Source organism: Lactuca saligna, chromosome 6 (genome assembly GCF_052625555.1).
Source record: "Lactuca saligna cultivar CGN05327 chromosome 6, ASM5262555v1, whole genome shotgun sequence".
Classification (NCBI taxonomy): Eukaryota; Viridiplantae; Streptophyta; class Magnoliopsida; order Asterales; family Asteraceae; genus Lactuca; species Lactuca saligna.
Genome location: NC_136422.1, coordinates 75981443 through 75999413, shown reverse-complemented (window position 1 = coordinate 75999413; position 17971 = coordinate 75981443).

The following is a 17971-nucleotide window of genomic DNA, read 5'->3' as shown; positions in this document are numbered from 1 at the left end:
GTCATAAATGCGTGTCATAAATGCGGGTCGTAAATAGACGACACGCAAAAGCGTGTCGTATCTCATTATGACAGGGCCTTCCTTGACATGTATTTGTGCGTCGTCTGAGCGTTTTACGACATGTATTGCGTGTCGTAGAAGTCTGTTTTTCTAGTAGTGGTAGTATTATGATACCCTCTCTCACTCGCCATGGGCTCACCCCACGGTCTTCCCTAACCGTCCTAAGTAATTATCCTACCTGGATCCACTCACTCTCTTGTCACCCCACAATCTCACCATCAAGCTATCACCTAATAGGGTTCACTATCCAATACTCTGTCGTCCAACATAGTTAGGATCACATACCTACCCAGATTATGCATCACTACTCTTGACGAAAAATTCTCGTAGGTAAAGCACTTTCCCTCAGTACAGTTGACACCCCTGGACAATCCCCTTTCGGCGACAATCAACTGATGGTATCACATCTGGAATTATAGTCGCTTGATGTTCCACTTACTGTCTAACAAACCCAAGTCTGATAGTAATCCAACAATTTAGGGCATCATACTTGGATACCTCAATATGCCATCACAGAACCTCACAATGTCTTGCCACAACCATGGATCTTTCACTCAGAAAACTTGAAGCCATGAAGTGATCTAACTCACAACTTGAAGCACGCAGGAGTTATCAATTACTGAGAACGCATTGACGGAATTCTTAAACCCCATCCTCTATCGATCAAGCCCATGTGAAACTACTCATACCGACACTGAAGTTGAATGAATAATCATTGTCGCCCTTCTTGGAGTACAGGTAACAATCTATACTTCGAACTATCAATCTCTCAGCAATCAAAACTTGACATCAATAACCCAACTGTGTCGAAACTTCAACATTGGCAAACCCAAAGAACACTGGCCACAATCTGATTCCTATCTAATGGTCACCTGCCGTGAAGACATTCATTCTCTCCTGAGCCTATGCAACATGCATCCTCTTGCTCTGTATGTTGCCTTGATTATCACATGACTCCCGTATCATATACTCATACAGCAGATCCCCATATCCTAAACTTCTATTCCACATCAGGTTAAGGATCATCCCCACAAAATACCCAGTTCTCCCCCACTTAGGGTTCAAACCATCGTCCATTGACATACCTACAGACCATACTACAGAATGGATCACCAGAAGTACCATTCCCGACTCATGGAACGTACCATGCAACACTTAATGATCTTCCAGATAATGAGTAGCTAACTCCAAGTATTTTGTATCTTAGATGAAAGCCTCGGAATCCTCCAACCTTCAATGCCTCTACTCACCCAAAATCTCCTTCCAATACATCACGAACATCTTGACTATCCTGAATTAGTTATGATCCTCAGTCTGAGAATAATGAACTATCACACACACCCCATCTCTGATTCCACAGCCAACATTCCAACATGTGAATTATAATAGAACTCACACCCCCAAAACCGGAATGGCGGAAATGTTTGCGGGTGGAGGACGTCATGCGTAGTATCACAACAATTGAATAATAGTAATCAAAGAAACAACAGCCATTGTATTAATAGTAATATGTTTACATTGCATTTGAATTATACAATATTGACACCAAAAGTAAATAACAAGTAAAGACTCGAAGCTACTATGCTCAATCTTCTTGAATCCAATGTGTGTTCCTATCTACTAGTGTCCTGAGAATACATGTAGGTTTTGAAAGAGTATCATTATAAAACAAGTTAGTTCATAAGCATTTTGTTTTAGAAAACTATTCTTTGTTCTTTGGAAAAGTGTGTTATGTTTCTCCTGAAAACCTTATATTTTCTGATGTAATTAATGTTAAGTAAAAATGATTCTTACTAGTTCCTCCAGCGAGTACTTAGTGTATACAAATCATATACAATCCAGACCGGATAAATAATCGATTGTGTGGTTCTGCCCCAAGCCCACAATCAAACAAGGAATAGGAAATGAAGCGGAGGCCACACAATCCACTAGTTGTCGGATCCTTATGTATATAATCCTAAAGTATACACTAGATACTTACAAAGTTAATTGTATTGATTCTCTGATGTCTGTTGAAAGTGTTCCTCAAGAAAATCCAATATTTTCTTATGTAAAGTATGATTAATCCATTCCTTCTATGACTTCTTAGTTCATACTAGTTAATTGTGTGGATCTGCTCTAAACCCACAACAAAACAAGGAACAGGGAACGGGGCAGAAACCACACATTCCATAGTCTATCAGGTATACTTCATGTGTAACCTGGATGCACAAACTAAGCAATCAAGGAATTAATATTGAATGTTCGTAAGTTGAATAATGAACCAACTATTTGTAAAATACCATTGTTTACCCTGGAAAATCCTATTTTCCCTAAGTGTACGTTATTGAATTATTTGTTCCAAATCGTGGTATGCAAGTATCTAGCATACTTATGTTGTTTAAGAATTCTTCTGTTTAGAAACCTTTATATGAAAACCTTTGTATGAAAACCATTGTATGAAAACCATTGTATGGTAGTCTTATTACATAAATAAAAATAGTTGATGACGTGTTGTTCTGTATCCCGAAAGAGTTGTTAATACCCTCCTGTGATCACTTAGTACATACGTGTTATAGAAATCTAGATCGAACAAACGGTGGATTGGGTGATTCTGCCCTAAGTCTAGAACCAAACAAGGAATAGGAAATGAGGCGAAAATCACACATCCCACTGCAAGTCGGATGTTAATTTCATATTACCCTAATGTACATACTAAGTCATCACATACTTACTAACCCTGTTGAATGTTTGTTAGGTATATTATTACATGAACGAGTCATTGTTTCACCTGGGGATTCTTATAACCATACAATGGACGATCAACATTGTGAGGTATTCGGACGTCATGAAAAATGATGATTGTCACCCCAGGCATGCCTGGCTAACTGTAGCTAGCATTTCAGGCGTGCGATTGTTACTCCCATATAGATCTATACACAAACTCACGCTCTCCCTTCAGGAGACTCTGGTTACAAGGCATCTCACACTGTAGTTCTCTCGCGAATTCACTAATAATACTATGAAAACTTGTTTTTACATGAATTATTATAGAATAATATCTTTGTTATTTACATGAATTCTTATAGAATAATATCCTTTATTTCATAAATCATAAGTTTGTTTCCATTGTTTAGAAAACTTGATTTTACAATGTTCGTATTCTAACATGTTTTGTAAGTTGATTTCAACTCTATTAGTAACGATGTTTACCATGTTTAGTAAGTTTTGTGTTCAATGTTTGCTAATGATAGGAAAGTATAGTAAACCAATTTATATTTTTAGACACAAGATTACTTGTGCTTTTAATTTTATCCGCCCCCCTAAAAACGTTAAAAACTCGGAAAAATATAGGGGTATGAACTCACCTTATGTGTTTGATTCGATTGAAAGTTTGTGTATGGATGAGGAGTTCCACGAATGAATTCCCGAGACACAACGAGTCCTAAATGACATATAATGGGACATGTGGGAATGTAATTAGTGTTTTAGACAACTAACATGCAAGGAAACACCCTTAGGGACTAAGAAACACTTGAAACTTACTGTTACAATCACATGTGATTGACTAAAAGGGGTTTACAGCCATACAAGGGAGTGTACGTCCAAGGGTCACGACCACTGTGAGTGTGAGGCCATGAGTGTACGGCCGTACACCCATGAAAGAAACACAGAAAAAGGGTGATTTGGTCCAAGAGAAGATATTGGGTTTAATATTCAACAAGATTACAAACTGGTTTGTCATTTTGGAGGCCCTTAAGGGGTGTTTTGAGGTGTGTACAGCCATGCAAGGGTGTACGGCCGTACACTCCTTTTGGTCCAGCTAAATGGTCGATTAAGTTGAATATCAAGCATTTCTCGTAGGTAACAAGCATAGGAAGTAGTTACTCACGATTTGGATGCTTGAAGAGGGTTTACAGCCACCAAGAACAAGTGTATGTTCTTGGTGTTCTTGGTGAAAGATGAAGATCTAACATAAAAAGATGTTTTCATGGATGGATAAAGAGATGTTTACAACACTAACGAAGATATCAAGAAGGGTTGAAGAATCATTTACATTTTTTGATGATTTAAGATTAAGAACGCGATGATAGTAGAGAAAGAAATCCGTTTTCTAGACTTGGAAGTTGAAGAAAAGGCTAGAAATGAAGGGGTCCCATATATACATGGGTGTACGATCGTACACCCATGTGTACGGTCGTACACTCACTTGGATGGAGTGTTCGGCTAGATTTCAACACAAAGAACATTAGAAAGTCAATCCTATACCCAATTCTTGAATGTACTGAAGAGCCTTCAGCCTAAAGTTCGTGATAGGACTACTTATCTAATCCATCTATTGGCCAACTGTATCTTCCTGTTCTTGAACTTGACTTGTTGTGCGAGTGGTGTTTCCAAAATGGCCTGCTGGGGGTGCTTAAGGAATCTTACGGGTGATACCATACTCCTCGCATGAGTATTTTGGGGGTTTGATGCAAGATGAAATTTCGAGGTTCGCATCTAGTTTGTCATTATGAGTGACAAAATTTTTGTTATTCGGTCGGTTTAAGGCAAAGGGTCTCCTCGATGACGTGTGGGATGGGTGTAACGCAGAGTTAGTCAGACTAAGTGGGATGACATCGTGGGATCGCGTGTCAAGATAGTTCTAAAGGAACATTTCATTATGGCGTCAGTGTATCGGTCTAAGAATGTTTCTAGTGCTTTCTGCATTGACCTTGTTATAACTACTTTGAATGTTTTGTACTGTGTTAAATGTACTAACTGAAAATTTGTTCTAGTGAATGATACTTGATATTATGATCCCTATCTGGTACCTCTATAATTTCTTGGTTTCTACAAGTCATATATAATTAGGATGAATAGGACAGTAGACTAAGTGACTCTTCCCTAAATCCAAAACCTGACATGGAACGGAAATTAAGGTGGCGTCACACACTCTAAGTATAACAGTCCTTAATTATATATGGCTCTACTGTTTACACCAAGTCATTATATCCAACCATAAAAGAGTTTCTAGTTCTACATAACTTATGTGCTTTGATTAGACGAGGAAGAAATTATTTTAGTTAGGACTTAGTTAAGAAACATATCATTGTTCTTAGGCGTTTTTAGGGTAGACGCTCCTATAGTGATCATTAGCACTCTTCCTTCCTCATCAGGGTTTCTGACCAATGGAAAGTCTTTCCTATAGTGTCCTGCTTCGCCACATTCGTGCCAGGTTTGACTTACTTCCTTAAATGGGACATGAGAGATCGGTCGCGCCGGTGCCCTACAAAATCGGATGGTGTGTCCCATTCTGAGTAAGTTCTTGCAATACAAGTTCCGAAAACTTCCGATATGATGGAAGTTGCACTTATTGCATTTAGGAAGCGTTCCAGCATAACGAATGTCGAGCGCTGGGGTGGTTGGGGTCAAGGCAGCATAGGCCGCACTCGTCTGTTTTCCCTAGGGGGGTTCTTATGTAGATTATCTCTTCTTTTCTCTCCCGTACTTTTTCATATGCACCTCCTTTGGTTGACTCGAGAACAGGGTCCATTATGTCCTGATGGATTCCATAATCCACCAATGGTCGAGCCAAGCGTTTGGCACCGTGAAACGTAAGAGGTTTCGTTGCGAATACGTTTCCTTGGATTGGAGAAGGTAGTCCCCAAATGTATCTCTCTACCTTCTTGCTCTCCGTGGTAACCATTCCCAAGCATAGTCCAGCTAAGTCGTTAAATCTATCGGTGTAGACATCTATGTCTGATCCTGCCATGGTGAGATTCAATAGCTCATGGTCTAGTTTCTATATTTCGCCCCTTGGGCAGTACTCTTCCATCATTATCTCCTCTAGATTTTCCCAGCCCATTGCGTTTGCTACTTGAATAATCAATGACTTGATATGGCTATTCCACCATGTAAGGGCTTTGACAGAGAAGTTGCATGCAACAAACTTCACTTTGCTTTCTTCGGGGCACGCGCACATCTCAAAAATCGATTCTATCTTCTTGAACCATCTCATTAAGGCGATGACTCCCCCACTCCCATTGATGGATTTGGGTCCACATATAATGAAGTCTTTGTATGAGCACTCCCTTGTGCGTTCGTGGTTAATGTTGTTGGTACCACTACCCGATCTCCAGGTACCACTTGCATTGATTTGAGCCATGACCGATGTCACTGCGGCTGTTACTATCGCCTGGAAGACAACTGTGTCATACCGAGGAGGCGGTGGCGGTGGTTTCTTTTTCTTATTTTTTTTCGACTTCTTCGGTGGCATCTTGCTACCAATCGAGTGTTATCTGAATCGAAGTTATCTTAGTTCTAAGTGTTTCCTCTTCTGATGTTTGAAGTAGTTCATAACAGAGGTATATGCAACATAGACTTATGAATTTGATAGTGACTATCCTCTTAATGAAGTTATGGAATCTGGATTACTAGTTGATATGATAAAGGCAATAGGCCAAACACATAGTGTGAGCAGTGTACCCACTGAGTCACTAGATCATATAAAGTAGTTAACTATTAGTATGACATATATGGTGCTCTACCACCTTGTGTGCCTAAAGAGGGGTTTCTATTCTAGTTATGATGGCCCTGAATTCAGTTGTGAGGGTTTGTTATTTCAGGGCTTTCTTATGGTTTTCATATGTACTGTAGATCATGCTTTGAGTTCTATCACTGATCTCCACTACTTTCTGAAGGAATATTTGACTTCTCAAATGACTCCTTCTATGAATCCTCTTAATAAATCCTCTCTAGTTCCTCCTTAACACCTCTGTTGGTGGTTGTAGTGAAGTGGCTATCTATCTCCAGGTTGTTCGCACGAGAATGGGAATGTCTAAAGAATCCTAGGAGATTAAGTAGAAAATTTCTTCTATAGTTATTAATGATCCAGACTGGGTCCTCCTATAGTCAAAAGGTGCATGCAAGATGTATATAACCAAGATCAAATAGACCTTCGAATATGTGATCCTACTCCGAAACCACAACCAAAAAAGGAATAGGTGATAGAGCGCAGATCACCAATTCTAAGTCTATAAGATCCAAATTATATTAAAACCATGGAAGCATGCACTTCGCTACTATAGACCTGCCAACATAGGTGTTTTAGTTCTTATGTAAGTTTGTTATAGTGCCTAAAGTACTCCTATAGTATTTTATCATTATGTTTTGTTCTAGGAATCTTTTGTATATGGAGTTAGGTATATTTTAGACTCGTTGCAACACCATCATCACTCTCAAACACGTGTTGGTCATATCTAAAATAAATATAGTTGATCAGGTTATATTTATTCCAGATATGATTACATAACTGCTCAGGTTTGACTATAATGTCCAACATCTAAATACTTTTGTTTGTTTTGTTCTTATTTGATCTTATTGTGATATGTGTTCTTAGTATGTATGCTTATTGGTATACTTATTGTAAAATACTTATATTTTTAACAATATACTTTTAGTTAGCGCACTTCGGCCCCATTGTATTTATAGTTGTATATCTTTTACTGGTTGATTTACTAAGTTCACTATAAACAAGGCTCTGATACCAATCTGTCAGACCCCCAAACCGGAACGACGGAGACATTCGGGGTTGGAGGACGTCATGCATAGTATCACAAAAATTGAATAATAGTAATCAAAGCAACAACCATTGTATTAATAGTAATATGTTTACATTGCATTTGAATTATACATGATTGACGCCAAAAAGTAAATAACAAGTAAAGACTTGAAGCTACTACGTTCCATCTTCTTGAACCCGGTTAGTGTACCAGTCTATTAGTGTCCTGTTTTGTTTTAGAAAACTATTCTTTGTTCTTTCGAAAAATGAGTTATGTTTCTCCAGAAAACCTTATATTTTCTGATGTAATGAATGTTAAGTAAAAATGACTCTTACTAGTTCCTTGTGCGAGTACTTAGTGTATACAAATCATATACAATCCAGACTGGACAAATAATCGCTTGTGTGGTTCTTCCCCAAGCCCACAACCAAACAAGGAACAAGAAATGAAGCGGAGGCCAAACATTCCACAGGTTGTCGGATCCTTATGTATATAATCCTGAGGCGAAAATCACACATCCTACTGCAAGTTGGATGTTAATTTCATATTACCCTAATGTACATACTAAGTCATCACATTGTTACTAACCATGTTGAATGTTTGTTAGGTATATTATTAAGTGAACGAGTCGTTGTTTCACCTGTGGATTCTTATAACCATACAATGGACGATCAACATTGTAACGTATTCGGACGTCGTGAAAAATGATGTTTGTCACCCGAGGCATGCCTGCCTAACTGTAGCTAGCAGCTCATGTGTGGGATTATCATTCTCGTATAGATCTATACACAAACTCACGCTCTCCCTTCAGGAGACTCTGGTTACAAGGCATCTCACACTGTAGTTCTCTCACGAATTCGCTAATAATGCTTTGAAAACCCTTTTTGTTATTTACATGAATTCTTATAGAATAATATCCTTTATTTCATAAATCATAAGTTTGTTTCCTTTGTTCAGAAAACTTGTTTTAGCAATGTTCGTATTCTAACATGTTTTGTAAGTTGCTTTCAAGTCTAGTAGTAACGATGTTTACCATGTTTAGTAAGTTTTGTGTTCAATGTTTGCTAATGATAGGAAAATATGATAAACTAATTTATATTTTTAAACACAAGGTACTTCTGCTTTTATTTGTATTCCCCCTCCCCCTGAAAACATTAAAAACTCGGAAAAATATAGGGGTATGAACTCACCTTATGTGTTTAATTCCATTGGATGTTTTTGTATGGATGAGGAGTTCCACGAATGAATTCCCGAGCCACAACGAGTCCTAAATGACATATAATGGCACATGTAGGCATGTAATTAGTGTTTTGGACAACTAACATGCAAGGAAACACCCTTATGGACTAGGAAACACTTGAAACTAAGTGTTACAATCACATGTGATTGACTAAAAGGGGTTTATGGCCATATAAGGGAGTGTACGGCCAAGGGTTCACAGCCAATGTGAGAGTGCGTCCATGAGTGTACGGCCATGGAGTGTACGGTTGTACACCCATGAAAGAAATATGGAAAACGGATGATTTGGTCCATGGGGAAGCTAGTGGGTCTAATGTTTAACAAGATTACAAAGTAGTTTCTCATTTTGGAGGCCCTTAAGGGGTGTTTTGAGGTGTGTACGGCCATGAAAGGGTGTACGACCATATACTCCTTTTGGTCCAGCTAAATGGTCAATTTTAAGGTGAATATCAAGCATTTCTAGTAGGTAACAAGCATAAGAAGTAGTTACTCACGATTTGGAAGCTTGAAGAGGGTTTACAGCCACCAACAACAAGTGCGTGTTCTTGGTGAAAGATGAAGATCTAACATAAAAAGATGTTTTCCTGGATGGATCAAAGATGTTTACAACACTAAGGAAGATATCAAGAGATGTTTACACTAATCAACAATGTTTGATAGAATACCATATTCCTCAAAATCATGATCTCTAACTGGTGTGTACATTCAAACCAGTGCCTTCCCGTGATCCTGAAAAGTACCTGAAACACATATCACATATCACACAACACGGTAAGCACGAAGCTTTATGAGTTCCCCAAAATACTTCATGCAATTAATTAGCCTCTCATGGATATCTCTCGATAAGGACCCTCCGGTCTCACTGCTCGGATCGAACCCTCCAGTCCGGTATCTCAGAGAAGACCCTCCGGTCTTACAAGAACAAAATATGTCAATAAGGCAAACTAGTAATATAAAACATAAATCACAAAGAAAAAATGCATGATATCACATAACTCTGTATAAGCACATAAGACCCTCCGGTCACACAATGATTTCCACTTAGGTAAGTATAATGAGAAGACTCACCTCGGATGATGAACAACTCCTTTAAATGTTGCTGCTACACACCGGCCTCTAACACTGAACCAAACCCAGGATTAACCCAATTAGGATCTAAGACCAAACCCTCACTCATTAGATCTAAAGATAGTCCACTAACTGACCCATAAATAACCAAAGCCCATTGGGCCCACCAACGCCCAACCCTTAAACTTAAGTCCAAAAAAGCAATCCCAACACACGAGACCAAGACATATATATCTATATATATATATATATATATATATATATACCTCTGATCGAAATCTCTAATATAGTAAGACCAAAATCTAGGTCGAACACTTAAAGCCCAAGATGAGATTTAGCCCAAAAAGCCCACAACAAGATTACACGGGGTGTACCTCCCTCGGTACGCTCAACGTACACACAAATCCTGATCGGGGAAAGGAGACCAGTGAGCGAGGTGTACTGGGACTTACCCGGGGCGCAATGCTCAGGTTCAGAAACTCCATTTTCGACTTAAGCACTTCAGCCCAAAGCATACAAACCTTAGGGAAGCTGCATTACAATCTCCTAACTAATAAACTTGGTGACCTTATCGTTTTTCATGTCTTAACGGGACCCAACTTCCAAAATAACCATTAAGTCTCTCTTAAATCCTCTTAACACATGCATGAAGAAGTCTAGATGACCAAGTTCTCATTTTTATGAATCAAGGCAACCCAATACACTTATATGGATAGGAGATTATCTCTGGAGTTCAACAAAATCACAAAGTTCCAATATTGGGACATAAAACCCTAAAAATGGACCCAAACAAGAACTAGCATAACCATGACCATGTTTCAAACTTTATACCTCTAGAAGATGCACCAACAAGGGTAGAACTTAGATCTACAAGCTAGAAGCACCAACTATCCTCTTTCAAGACTCCTTCTTCACCAGGAGCTTCACCAAAAACACTCAAATGAGCCACTAGACGCACGCACACCATGGAAATAAGATTAGGGTTTTGAGAGGTACTTCCTTGTGATCCCATTGTACCTTTACCAAAGGTACTTCCTTGTTCTATAGAACCTTTACCTTCCTCTCAAGAACGGCCATTGTCCTCTCTACATAATTCAGGCGCTCGATGACCTGAATATCATATAACGATACCACTGCCCCTCATATGATGTGCACTTCCACAACTGTGACACATGGAAAGTGTTGTAGACCTGACTAAGCTCCTCCAGGAAATCCAGTCTACATGACACCTTGCTAAACCTGGCACTGATCCTGAGTGGACCAATATATCGGGGACCCAATTTCCCCCTCTTCCTGAAGCGAATCACACCTTTTCCAGGGTGTGACCTTTAGGAGTCCCATGTCACCCCCATGAAACTCTAACTCAGATCAGCGCCTATTAGTGTAACTCTTCTACCGACTCTGAGTGGTACGTAACCGATGTCTGATCTGCTGAATCCTCTTGATAGTCTACAGAACTACATATGTTTGTCCCATCATCCTGTGACCGATCTCAACCCAACAGACTGGGGTGCGACATCTCTGCCCTTACAACAACTCACATGGTGGGGTATCAATATTGGAATGAAAGCTGCTGTTTTTGGAGAACTCTGCAAGGGTTAGGTATGAGTCCCAACTCCTACTGAAGTCAATAACGTAGGCTCTCAGCATATCCTTGAGAGTCTGTAGGGTCCTCTCACTCTGGCCATCTGTCTGGGGATGATAGGTTGTGCTGAAGTACAAACGTGAGCCCAGTTCCTTGTGGAACTTCTTCCAGAAAAGGGAGGTGAACTGAATATCGCGGTATAAGACAATAGAGACCAGCATCCCATGGCAAGCAACGATCTCATAGACATACAAGTCAGCCAGCTTCTTGGCCCATGAACTCTCTTGTATCGCTAAAAAATGGACGCTCTTGGTCAATCGATCCACGATGACAAAAACAGTGTTGAAGCCCTTCGCCATCCTCGGTAGCCTGGTGATAAAATCCATCGTTATCTATTCCCACTTCCACATGGTAATTTCTAGGGGCTGCAGCTGTCACACCCCAAAACCAAGAACGGCGGAAACGTTCTGGGGCGGAGGACGTCATGTAAGTATCACAACACAGTAAATGTAAATAATCAAACAACATCATCCATTGCATTAAATATATATAATTTTAATACAATCATGTTCTGTACATTATAGACACCAAAAATAACGTATATCAAAATAATAAGATGAGTCTTGAATGCGCTCCATCTTCTCAAAAGCTGGTCTCGGTACCTATCTACTGACGACCTGAGAATACAAGTTATTTTGAAAGAGTTTATCAGCATTAAGCTGGTGAGTTCATAAGTATTTTAGTGTCAGAAGTTGTTCTTCAAAAATGTTTGAATCTGTATCAAGTATAAGTTTGTAAAATGTATGTAAAAGTTTGCAATCGTTTGTAAAAGTTTGAATCTCTCAGAAAAACCTATATTTTCTATTAAAGAAGCCTTCTACCAAGGTTTAACTGTTTTGTATGTTTGCTTGATGTAAAAGTGTGTAATTTCCCAAATGTAACTATCATTTATCAAAATATAGTTTGTACATAAACGTGTAAGTGAGGTTATCACTAAAATATGTAATGGGTAAATTAATGTAGTACTGTAGCCTTTGTGTTTTAAGAACTACTGCGGTACTAACTACCTTAAACCGGATTTATATTAAGGCATTACGTGATAAATTGCACCATACTATCGACTAGTAACAACGACAAATGAATGGTCGTAATAACAGAATGACGTTTGGCACCCGCAGACCTGCAGGTCCGGCTGTAGCTAGCAGCAAGGTGTAGGATTGTCAATCCAGTATAGATCTATACGCAAACTCAACGCTCTCCCTTCAAGAGAATTCTGGCTACAACTCGAGCCATGACAGTTAAGTCATGCTCCGATTTAAATCACCATAATAAAGTATTCATGTATACGTACTGTTTCTCGTTCTAGTATATGTATATGTATTGTTTCTAGCATCATTGTATATGTATTGTTTCTAGTATATGTATATGTATTGTTTCTAGTATCATTGTATATGTATTGTTTCTAGTATCATTGTATATGTATTGTTTCTAGTATCATTGTATATGTATTGTTTCTAGTATCATTGTATATGTATTGTTTCTAGTATATGTATATGTATTGTTTCTAGTATATGTATATGTATTGTACTGTGTTACCCCGATGGTAACTAACTATTGATGTACTGATAAATATGAGTATGGAAGTACTTTTATGTCTATACATGTATATATTATATATAACTAATGTTGAAACGACTTTCGGATGGTCACCCGAAGCTCCACCAGACCACATCCAAATCGAGGAAAAGGAAATAGGATAGGTGGCTTTCCTAAGCCTTTTAAACATTATTTATACATCTATACGTATATGGGCATGCAATTTTTAAGAAGTAGAACAAAGTTTAATAAAAGCATTTGATAAGTAAAAAGAGTTTGTAAAATGTTTGAAGTGAAACAGTTTGATAAACAGTTTGAACATTGGTAAAAATCGTTGTTTTCCTAGTTATTAATCACATGTGATTAAAGGCAATCACATGTGATTGAAGCAATAACTATAAGTATTTGACTTGTATCCCCCCCCATAAAGTGTTTAAAACATTTAAAATCATTTCAAAGGTTGATTCAAGGGGTATGAACTCACATGTGGTGAGTCGCTTGAATTGAGGTATCAGGTACCGTGCTAAGTGTCAAACGGAGACTTGTTCACACGTACGAGCCTAGTTATCATATAATAAGCATATATATAACTAATTAGCCACATAATAACTTAACAAAGTAAGTTAATACAATTAGGAACATGTACGCACTCTTATGAGTGTTTAAGGTTCAAATGGTTGCATCTAAGTTGTTACGGGACAAGGCAAAAGGGTTTGAAACATCAAATGGCCTTGTATAGGAGTTTACCACCCAAAAACCCCACATCTTGGAGTTTAAGGCTGTAAACTCATGGGTTTATGGCCGTGAACTCCTCAAAGGTTGGTTTTGGGTGTTTTATGGTGCTATCTTGGTCCTAGCTCACTCCTAGCTTTGTTGGAATAACACATGAAGTAGTTTAAGGCTCTAGAACACTCCATATGGGAGTTTACGGCCTAAAGGCATTCACCCTAGAGTTTACGGCCGTAAACTCTTGGAATTAAATTGATTTGAGGCTTTTAAACATCAAGGATGGCTTCCATGAATTTATCTAAGGCTTATGGGGACAAGATGCGCACATTTAGGGCATCACTTGGAGTTTACGGCCCAAGATATGTTCATTGGCCGTAAACTCTTTTCAAGGAGTTGTATTGATGTGTTCTACTCTCCATTCTAGTCCCAAGTATGCAAGGTAATTTGTCTTAAGGCCTTAGGTGTGCTTGGAATGATTTTTACACAAGAAAAGGGGGTTTACGGCCCAAGATCCTTTCCTTGGCCGTAAACTCCTAAAACTCTTTCATTTGGAAGTGTTTTTATGTCCAAAACAAGCACAAGAACTAGTGGTTAAAGTCTCAAAGCTCAAGGAGGCAAGATAGGGCTTGTTTGCCCATTTGAAAGGGGTTTACGGCCTAGGTGTTCTTTGGCCGTAAACTCCTCTAATCTTGTTGATTTTGGACATTAAATGATGTTATAAGGCATATAGGAAGCATTAAAACATGTTTAGGAAAGCAGACTCACAATCCGGGATGAAAACCCGAAGATCCGTCAGAGAGAATTGGCTTTTCTCTAGTTGGAATTGTAAATAATGAGCTAATTTAGTTCTGAAAACTATTTATAGTCCTGGAATATTTTGACAGAAAATATTTTTATTCCGGGAGTCGAACTATAATATTGTGAAACTTTCAGTGTTCAAGTTTCACGATCATAGGAGCATTCATTCTCCAGATATGTCCAGAAACGTAAACCCTAATGTACACAAACTTGTTCGGACAAGTCTGAAATTTACAGAAATTGGACTAGCTTCTATTGAATAGATGATATTCGTACAAATGAAAATTTCGGGTTGTCACATCATCCCCCCGTTAGAAGGAATTTCATCCCGAAATTAGAATTTAAGCAAATAAGAAGTTACAAATAACTAAGCGAAGAGATGAGGATGTTTCAGTTTCATTTGATCCTCGCGTTCCCAAGTGAATTCTGGTCCTCGCTTGGCGTTCCAGCGAACCTTCACGATAGGGATACGGCTTTGCTTCATCTGCTTGACCTCACGGTCCATGATCTCTACAGGTTCTTCCACGAAGTTGAGGCTCTCGTTGATCTCGATTTCGTCGAGTGGGATTACGAGAGTCTCGTCGGACAGACACTTTTTCAAGTTAGATACGTGGAATGTAGAATGTACTATTCGAAGTGTGTCGGGTAGATCAAGTTTGTAAGCTACGGGGCCGACTCTTGCGAGCATCTTGAAAGGCCCTATGTACCTAGGATTAAGCTTCCCACGCTTACCGAAGCGTATCAAGCCCTTCCAGGGTGAGACTTTGAGAAGGACTCGGTCTCCCACCTGAAATTCCAAAGGTTTTCTGCGTTTATCAGCGTAGCTCTTTTGTCGGTCTCTAGAGGCTTTTAATCGTTCACGAATCTGAACGATCTTCTCTGTCGTTTCCCGAATGATTTCCGGACCGGTGAGAGTACTGTCGGAAGCTTGCCCTCTCGCTAATTGGGTATCACCCACCTCAGCCCAGCACAGAGGGGATCTGCACTTTCGGCCATAGGGAGCTTCAAATGGTGCTGCTTTTATGCTCGTGTGATAACTGTTGTTGTAGGAAAATTCGACGAGGGGTAAATGAGTATCCCATGCTTTTCCAAAGTCAATTACACAAGCACGGAACATATCTTCTCAAGTCTGGATTGTTCTCTCACTCTGTCCGTCAGTCTGTGGATGGTAGGCTGTGCTCACGTCCAGCCTTGTTCCTAGGGAATGTTGTAGTGATTGCCAAAATCTTGAGGTGAGCCTACTATCTCGATCGGAGATAATGGATATAGGTACACCATGTAATCATACGACTTCCCTAATGTATGTTCTCGTAAGTTTCTCCAATTTGTCAGTTTCTTTGATAGGTAGGAAGTGTGCAGACTTGGTCAATCTATCAACGATGACCCATATGGTATCAAGTCCACCCGTTGTCTTGGGCAACTTGGTTATGAAATCCATAGTGATCCACTCCCACTTCCATTCTGGAATTTCTGGTTGTTGCAGTAAACCAGAGGGCTTCTGGTATTCGACCTTTACCTTTGCGCAAGTAAGGCATTTACTTACGAAGGTAGCAATCTTTGCTTTCATATTAGGCCACCAGTATAGCTTTTTAAGATCCAGTGTGACAATCGTCAATCTTGAGTCAAGTCAAGTCATCAAGTCAAGCCGGTCAACTCTATTAAACCTTGTGTATTAGGGTTAGTGTTATGTTCGTATTGTATAACCTGCTATGTTAATGGGAAAACATCACAGGAGAGAAGTTGAGTATTTATTTCCAAAAATGCGAAACTCTTCTGCAATTTCATCATTTTATGACCCCATTTGCGAAGTTGAGTATTTATTTCCAAAAATGCGAAACTCTTCTGAAATTTCATCATTTTATGACCCCATTTGCGAAGTTGAGTATTTATTTCCAAAAATGCGAAACTCTTCTGAAATTTCATCATTTTATGACCCCATTTGCGAAGTTGAGTATTTATTTCCAAAAAAAAAAAAAAAAAATGCGAAACTCCAGGGACAATATTTGAAATCTTCTGTTTTCTTCCCCAATTCGCATTCTACTGTGAAATACTTCGCATCCCTTCGCATTAATCACTTTCGCATCTTCATTCTTACACCCTTCGCATCCCTTCGCATTAATCACTTTCGCATCTTCATTCTTACACCCTTCGCATCCCTTCGCATTTTAACCTAATCAATCAAATGCGATTCACAAAATTTTCATTCCAGATGCGAATACAGTTTAGTTCTTGAACTCTAAACTTGCGAAATCAAAAATTCATATGTTGAACCCATATGCGAATATTAACCCAATTGACTTCAAGTTGATTCATAGATGCGAACACTCGATTGTTTTACTTTCGCAAAATGAGCATCAACAACTCCACAATCGAGTTTTTAAATTCTTGCAAACAACAATTTCATAGTCCTTGACTTCGCGTTTTTCTTCACGAATCATCCCTCAATCATCAATCCAATTGCGAATCAAAACTCATATGTTCTAGCTTTATCAATTCATCGACTACACTCATACAAATGCGAACAATACTCTCAAAATCGATTGAAACTTATAGCAAAGCTAAATCCAACTTCGCATTCAAAGCAGTGTTATTGATCCGCAGTCACAAGCAACCGCCCCACACCCACTCTCTGACCAGCCATGCCTCCCCACCTTACCTAGGTCACATCAACGTCTTTTCCCACTCAATTAACCCTCTTCCCGAGTTTTTGAGGACTGATTATTCATCCTCTCTCCTCATTTCCCTCATTTTGCTCTCATTTCACAAGAAGATCAAACTCTTTCCTCTCTCACTTTCTCTCTCTAGAAATTCGAGATTCAAGGGCTGATCTTGAGTTTTTCCTCCACATTTGGTAAGCATAATCCATTCTCTTTATGATTATCTCATTTATTTCCACTCTAATCATGGATATCTTAGACAAACTCTCTCATAATTGTGTTAGAGCTTCGAATCTTCAAGTGATTCTTCAAGTGTTCTTGGGTTGAACACTTTCCTTCTTCAACACGTATCTACTGAAATCACTCAAGGTGAGTTCATACCCCTACATTTTCATGTTTTCTCAAGTTTTCAGGGGGGGAATACAAGTTAAAACACTAAGAATATAACTAGATTTTTTTCTAACAGCCTTCATCAGAAAAGTTCAACTCCATTCACGGACTGTTTTGGGCATCTTAAACATTTTTGTTTTCAAAACTGTACAAGGTGCAAATAGTTCGAGTTTTTAGCTTTAAAATGGCTACTTGCACATCTCCATACGATTTTTCTACAATTTATGGTGATTTTTACAAAACTGCCTATCATTTCAAATAACAATCCGGACCAGTCTGTGATTTTGGACTTTTTCACCCAAGTTAGAGGTCATTATAAATTGAGA